The sequence below is a fragment of the Echinops telfairi genome, unplaced genomic scaffold, assembly GCF_000313985.2.
Source record: "Echinops telfairi isolate 266 unplaced genomic scaffold, ASM31398v2 ScPeMD7_7469;HRSCAF=8507_1, whole genome shotgun sequence".
Classification (NCBI taxonomy): Eukaryota; Metazoa; Chordata; class Mammalia; order Afrosoricida; family Tenrecidae; genus Echinops; species Echinops telfairi.
Window position 1 is genome coordinate 1084889 of NW_022111373.1, and position 6948 is coordinate 1091836.

The 6948-nt window shown below is 44.6% G+C and overlaps 1 protein-coding gene and 1 pseudogene across 1 annotated transcript in view; both read left to right on the forward strand.

Moving 5' to 3' along the window:
• Window positions 1-6948, forward strand: part of GFRA3 (GDNF family receptor alpha 3) — a 42262-nt gene that overhangs the window by 8807 nt on the left and 26507 nt on the right. The window lies entirely within an intron of this gene.
• Window positions 3339-3996, forward strand: LOC101638518 (annotated as a pseudogene).

The window sequence follows — 6948 nt, forward strand, 5'->3', positions numbered from 1 at the left end:
GCTGCTCTAATTGGGGTCATCGTCCTCAAGGCCTGGTGGGACAGGAGGTACAGTGATTTTTTTTAATGCTTCCTGCATCTTGAATATTTTGCCCCTACAAAAACACTTTTAAAAAATTGATTGGGAAATGAGAAATCCTGTGGTTCACTTTATAAAGATACTCACTTCATTTTACTGGTGTGCAATGAAACCCGCATTCTCTCAGATCTGCCTGTATCTATTTGATTTTTATCCTGAGTAAATAACCTGAGAAGCTGAACTGTATGAAGAAGAATTCAACATCGGGATTAGAGAGGGACTCATTAACAACCTGTGGTACGCAGATGACACATCCTTACTTACTGAAAGCCAAGAGGACATGAAGCACTTATTGATGAAGATAAAGACTACAGCTTTCAGTGTGGATTACACCCCATCATAAAGGAATTAAAATTGCCAACCACTAGACCAACAAACAATATCATGATAAATGAAGAAAAAATGGAAATTGTCAATGATTTCATTTTGCTTGGCTCTGTAATCAATGCCCTTGGAAGCTGTAGTCAGAAAAACAAAGGCTATATTACATTGAGCCAATTCGCTGCTGACGGTCTCTCTGAAGTGATCCAAAGCAAAGATGTCGCTTAGAGGAGTAGGGTAGGACGCCCTGGTATTTTCAGTCACCTTGTCCGCATGTGAAACCTGGGTGGTGAATAAGGAAGACCAATAACTAATTGATGCCTTTGAACTCATCGTGTTGGTGAATACTGTGTATCAGAATCCTCCTTAGAGGCAAGGATCCTGAGACCTGGTCTCTTGTACTTTGGACGTTTTCAGGAGGAACCGTTCCTTGGAGGACATCACGCTTGGTAAAATAGATCAGTAAAAAAAGAGGATGACCTTCAATGAGATGAAGTCCCACCGGGCCCCTGCGCAGGACCAGGAGGGGGTGGAGTAAGGGGCCCAGAGCTGGGTGGGCAGGCAGTTGAAAATCCAGGGATACCCCAGCCCAGCCCCTTCCCTCACCCTTGCCACCAGCGCCCTGGTTGTGGAAGCTGTAGATGGGGTTCCCCCCGGGGGCCTCCATGCAAGTCCGGATCACTTGGTTCATCTGTTCCATCTCTGGGTCTCCCCGCTGCAAGGCGCCAAGGTCCCGGTCCCTGGTGTTGTCTCCCTGCACCTGGGGGAACTTAAGGCAGAGAGCTGGGCTCCGGGAGGCTGAGGGCGTTGTTGGCAGTCCACCCCTGGAGCCCAGAACTCTGCTCTGTGTGTTCAGCTCCTGCCGTTCACCTGCACAGACGAAGCAGCTGCACGCCACCTCCAGTCCTAGAAACTGGGCCCCCAACCTTCACACCCTCCATGCCTGCGAGGGAGCGGGAAAGAGGGCAGCACTGGGACACTGGGAAGCCACCAGCAGGAAAGCCAAGGAGTGTGAACATGGAGGGAAGCTACACCTAGCAGGTGGGGAGGACCACTACACTTCTTACTGGGCTGATGGAAGAGTGAGTGCAATGGTCCAACTTCCACAGACAATTTCACAGCATCCGTCAGAGCTGCAAATGTGCTTACAACAATGTGCTCAAGCATAGTGACAATTCTGAGGTTGGCACCAGACTGCTGTACATAGCCGTCCTATGAGTTTGAACCAACTCTATTGGATCAAGCAACAGCATTCTATTGTATGAGGGCTTCAAAAAGTTTGTGGAAAAATTCTTTTATCCTTTAATTCTGTCTTTTCATGAACTTATTATATAGATCACATTTCCTTTAGCCATTCATCTGTTCACAGACACGTAAGTTGTTTATATCTTTTGGAAATTGTGAATAGTGCTAAAATCAACATTGATGTACAATATAAGCCGTCTCCAGGTTATGCATGTCCAACGTATGTGTCATTATGAACTAACCCCCATCCAAACCCCAAACTCACTGCTATGGATTCTCACTCATAGCCACCCCCATCAAGCCTATTAAATGAACAATTCCAGGTAGATGCAATGATTTATAATAACAAACAGACATTACTTTGCTATTATTATTATTATTACTGTAGCATTATGTTAAAGATGCTTTTATGTATCTGGCAATATTTAGTTAATGTTTTATTCAAAACAAGGAATCCTATATACTGTTTACTAAGACAAACATTTTACTCGCTGAGATTAAAAATGAACCATACCAAACTATTCCAACTCACATACAAATAAATTCAATTTAAAAACAAATTTAAGAAGGGCACACCTTCATAATCCAGGGACTGCCTGTATATGTAATTGTTTGCATCCTTGCTCAAATGTTTTAGAACTATACATGCCCTCTGGAAATTCTGATCTACCCCTAAATGGTACCTATCCTCTCTCCTCCTTCTCTCCCTGATAAACTCCGACTTAATCCAGATCCCTTATTGGAAAACCAAGGTGCAGAAAAATGAAGTAACGTGTTCTAGGGAGGGCAGAGACTAAGGTGATGTGAAGGAAGAGGATATCAAGACAATTTATGTTTTAAAAATACAAATTAAAGCAAAAATAAAAAATGAACAAAATGTCAAAAATTTTAAGTAATAACAATGCTGTGCTGAGCCATATTTGGGGACTGAGGCAAAATGAACAATCAAAAATATTCATCTTGGATTTATGCATTGAGTATACAATCAGCTCTCAAAATTTGGGGAGCATCAACATTTCTAGTGAACTTTTTTTTTTTTTAAGAGTTTTATCAGGACATAATCCACACATCATATCAAGAGTTGTATAATCATTACCACAATCAGTTTTAGAATATTTTCTTCATTCTTTTTTATTAGATACTTTTATTGGGGGCTTTTACATCTCTTATCACAATCCATACATTTATCCATTGTGTCAAGCACATTTGTACATATGTTGCCATCATCATTTTCAAAGCATTTTCTTTTTCTACTTGAGCCCTTGGTATCAGCTTCACATTTCCCCCCTCCCTCCCTCGCTCCCTCCCTCATGAACCCTTCATATGTTATAGATTAATATTTTCATATCTTACATCATCCTCTGTCACTCTTCACACACTTTTCTGTTGGATCCTTGTGATCGATTTCCCCTCTTCCCCCACCTGGTATCTCTATTCTCATTGTTGGCCTTGAGGGCTTTATCTATCCTGGATTCCCATTTTCTTCTTTGTTATACTCCTTGTTATTAGCTTCCATTCCTCCCCAACCTCCCCTGCCATACTCCCCCAAAACCATTAATCTAATTACTTCCTCTATTGATTCACCAATCATGGGTTTCATATACCAAAAAAACATACAAAAACGAACAATAATAACAAAATAAAAGAGCTGGCACCAAGCCTGAGCCCGCCGGACGGACGGCAACCCTGCCAGCATGGCCAGCCGGCCCACACGGTCCAAGACCCAGAGCCGGGCCAAGGAGGACATCAAGAAGGTGATGGGGACCATTGAGAAGGTCCGGAGACGGGAGAAGCGCTGGGTGACTGTGGGTGACGCGTCTCTTTGTATCTTCAAAGAGTGGTGGTGCCAGTGGTGGACCCCGAGGAGGAGGACCGACGTGCACGAGGTGGTGCAGGGAGATCCCGAGGTCGAGAGCGGCAGGGCCAGAGTGCTAGTCCCCGAGGGGAGGGGGTGGCCCCCTCATTCTGCTCGGTCTCAGTGATGAGAACAGCAACCAGAGCTTCCACTCGGAAGGGTCCCAGCAAAAGGGTACCAAGCTCAGTCCTGGGAGTAACCCCCAGCCCAGCCGCCCTGAATCGCCTGCCGGACCCCGGGATGGGGTCCTAGAAGCAACAGCCCCCACAGCTGGGTCAAGAGACAGATCCCGGGGACATAGCTGCGGGTGGCACCGATGAACTCCTGATGCTGACCAAGGAGGAGCCTGTCCCAGAACTGCTGGAGGCTGAGGCCCCTGAAGCTTACCCCGTCTTTGAGCCAGTGCCACCTGCCCCCAGGGCAGCCCTGGGTGACTCAGAGGACTCCAAGGGCGCCCCCTACTCAAGCACATCTGCCCAAATGCCCCTGACCCCTGAGAAGCCGGCCTGCTTATACTGCCACCTCTAGAGGCCCCTTTGACTTTATACAAATAAAGACCCTTTTATTAAAAAATAATAAATAAAACAGAGGATAATTTCAATAGAAAAGAAAATAGAGAATATTAGAAACTAGAACAACTTTAAAATGGGTCCAAAAACATTGGGCCTCCACTCAAGTACTCCCTCAATGCAGGAATACTCTGTTCTATTAAACAGGCATTCTATGATGCTCACCTTCCCTATGCGATCCCTAAAGACAAAGTGGGTACATAAGCAAATGTGTTGAAGAAAGCCGATAGTGCCCAGCTATCAAAAGATATAGCGTCTGGGGTCTTAAAGGCTTGAAGGTAAACCAGCCATCTAGCTCTAAAGCAACAAATCCCACATGGAAGAAGCACACCAGCCTGTGTGATCATGTGCCGCCGAAGGGATCAGTTATCAGGCATCCAAGAACAAAAAAATCATATCATTGTGTGCTCACCTCCCTGATATGATCGCTGAAGACAAATGGGTGCATTAGCAACCGTGGTGAAGAAAGCTGTGGTGCCTGGCTATCAAAAGATATAGCATCTGGGGTCTTAAAGGCTTGAAGGTAAACAAGCGGCCATCTAGCACAGAAGCAACAAATCCCACATGAAAGAAGCACACCAGCCTGTGCGATCACGAGGTGTCGAAGGAATCAGCTCAGGCATCATTAGAACAAAAAATCATATCATTGTGAATGGGGGGAGTGTGGAGTGGACACCCAAAGCCCATTTGCAGGCCACTGGACATCCCTTTACAGAAGGGTCTCGGGGAGTTGATGAGCCAGTCACGGTGCGATGTAGCAATGATGAAACATACAACTTTCCTCTAGTTCCTAAATGCTTCCTCCCGACCCCCACCCCCCACTATCATGAACCCAGTTCTACCTTACAAATCTGGCTGGACCAGGGGATGTACACTGGTACAGATAGGAACTAGAAACACAGGGAATCCAGGGTGGATGATCCCTTCAGGACCAGTGGTGAGAGTGGAGGTACTGGGAGGGTAGAAGAAGGGTGGGGTGGAAAGGGGGAACCGATTACAAGGATCTATGTATAACCTCCTCCCTGGGGGACGGACAACAGAAAAGTGGGTGGAGGGAGATGTCGTACAGGGCAAGATATGACAAAATGTCGTACAGGGCAAGATATGACAAAATAGTGATTTATAAATTTTAAGGGTTCATGGAGGGGAGAGCGATGAGGGAGGGGGGAAATGAGCTGATGCCAGGTCTTTTTTTTTTTTTAATCATTTTATTAGGGGCTCATACAACTTTTATCACAATCCATACACACATCAATTGTATAAAGCGCATTTGTACATTCATTGCCCTCATCATTCTCAAAACATTTCCTCTCCACTTAAACCCCTGGCATTAGGTCCTCATTTTTCCCCTCCCTCCCCGCTCACCCCTTCCTCATGAGCCCTTGATAATTTATAAATTGTTATTTTGTCATATCTTGCCCTGTCCGATGTCTCCCTTCACCCACTTTTCGGTTGTCCGTCCCCCAGGGAGGAGGTCACATATAGTTCCTTGTAATCGGTTCCCTCTTTCCTACCCACTCTCCCTCTACCCTCCCAGTATCGCCACTCACACCACTGGTCCTATAGGGCTCATCCGTCCTCGATTCCCTGGATTTCCAGTTCCTATCTGTACCAGTGTACCTCCTCTGGTCTAGCCAGACTTGCAAGGTAGAATTCATGTCATGATAGTGGGAGCGGGGAGGAAACATTTAGGAACTAGAGGAAAGTTGTATTTTTCATCGTTGTTACACCCTGACTGGCTCGTCTCCTCCCCAAGACCCCTCTGCAAGGGGATCTCCATGGATGCCAGGGTCTTAAGTGGAGAGCTAATGTTTTGAGAATAATGAGGGCAATGAATGTACAAATGTGCTTTACACAATTGATTTATGTATGGATAGTGATAAGAGTTGTATGAGCCCCTAATAAAATGATTTTTAAAAATGGGTCCAAAAGGAGATCAAATGATAAGGTGTGAAATTCCAATTTAGTTACATTTGCCATAATCAACTTTCCCATACACTCTGCATGATAGCAAGGCTGTTCACATCTCTGGTCTTTGTTCAGACGGGGTTTACTAGAGGATTACTCTATGTGTATTTCCCCTTCACTTCAAACAAAAAACTGGCACAACTTTTAAATGGGTCAGAAGGGGGATCAAATAAGGTGTTACAATATCACCTAGCTATATCTGCTATAGTCATCTCTACAATACTCTCTGATAACAAGGTTATTCTCATCCCTCAACTGTGGTCAAAGAAGATTCACTGGAGGCTTACTCTACATGTGGATCCTGCACATAGATTTTGGGGTTCCACTGTCATCCACAACCTTCTGTAAACTGGGTGTTCACAATTTAAACTCTGATACCATTCTTGCTTTCAGATTTGGATTATATTATTTACAATCCTTATATCACACAGGCTGGTGTGCTTCTTCCACGTGGACCAGGCTTTACATGATTTGTAAACTAGGGGCTTAAGCTAGATTTTACTCTTAAGTGCTACAGAAACTGATGAAAAGATTTAAGCAGGCAAATGAGATTATTTAATTTTCAATTTTAAAAGCTAGCTCCACATAATGCCAACCAACAGTATGATTGTTTTATATCCAGCTAAAAGAATGCTATATAACAATGAAGGAGCCCTGATGGCACAGTGGTTAAGTGCTTGCCTGTTAAATGCTAGCAGTTCACACCCACAGAGCTGTCCATAGAGAAAGACCTGGTGATATGTCTTTGTAAAGATTACAGTTAAGAATCCAAAAAGTCAAGGATCTACATGTGACCTCCTCCCTGGAGGACGAATAACAGAAAAGTGGGTGAAAGGAGACGTCAGACAGGGCAAGATATGACAAAATAATAATTTATAAATTATCAAGGGTTCATGAGGGAGGAGGGAGCGG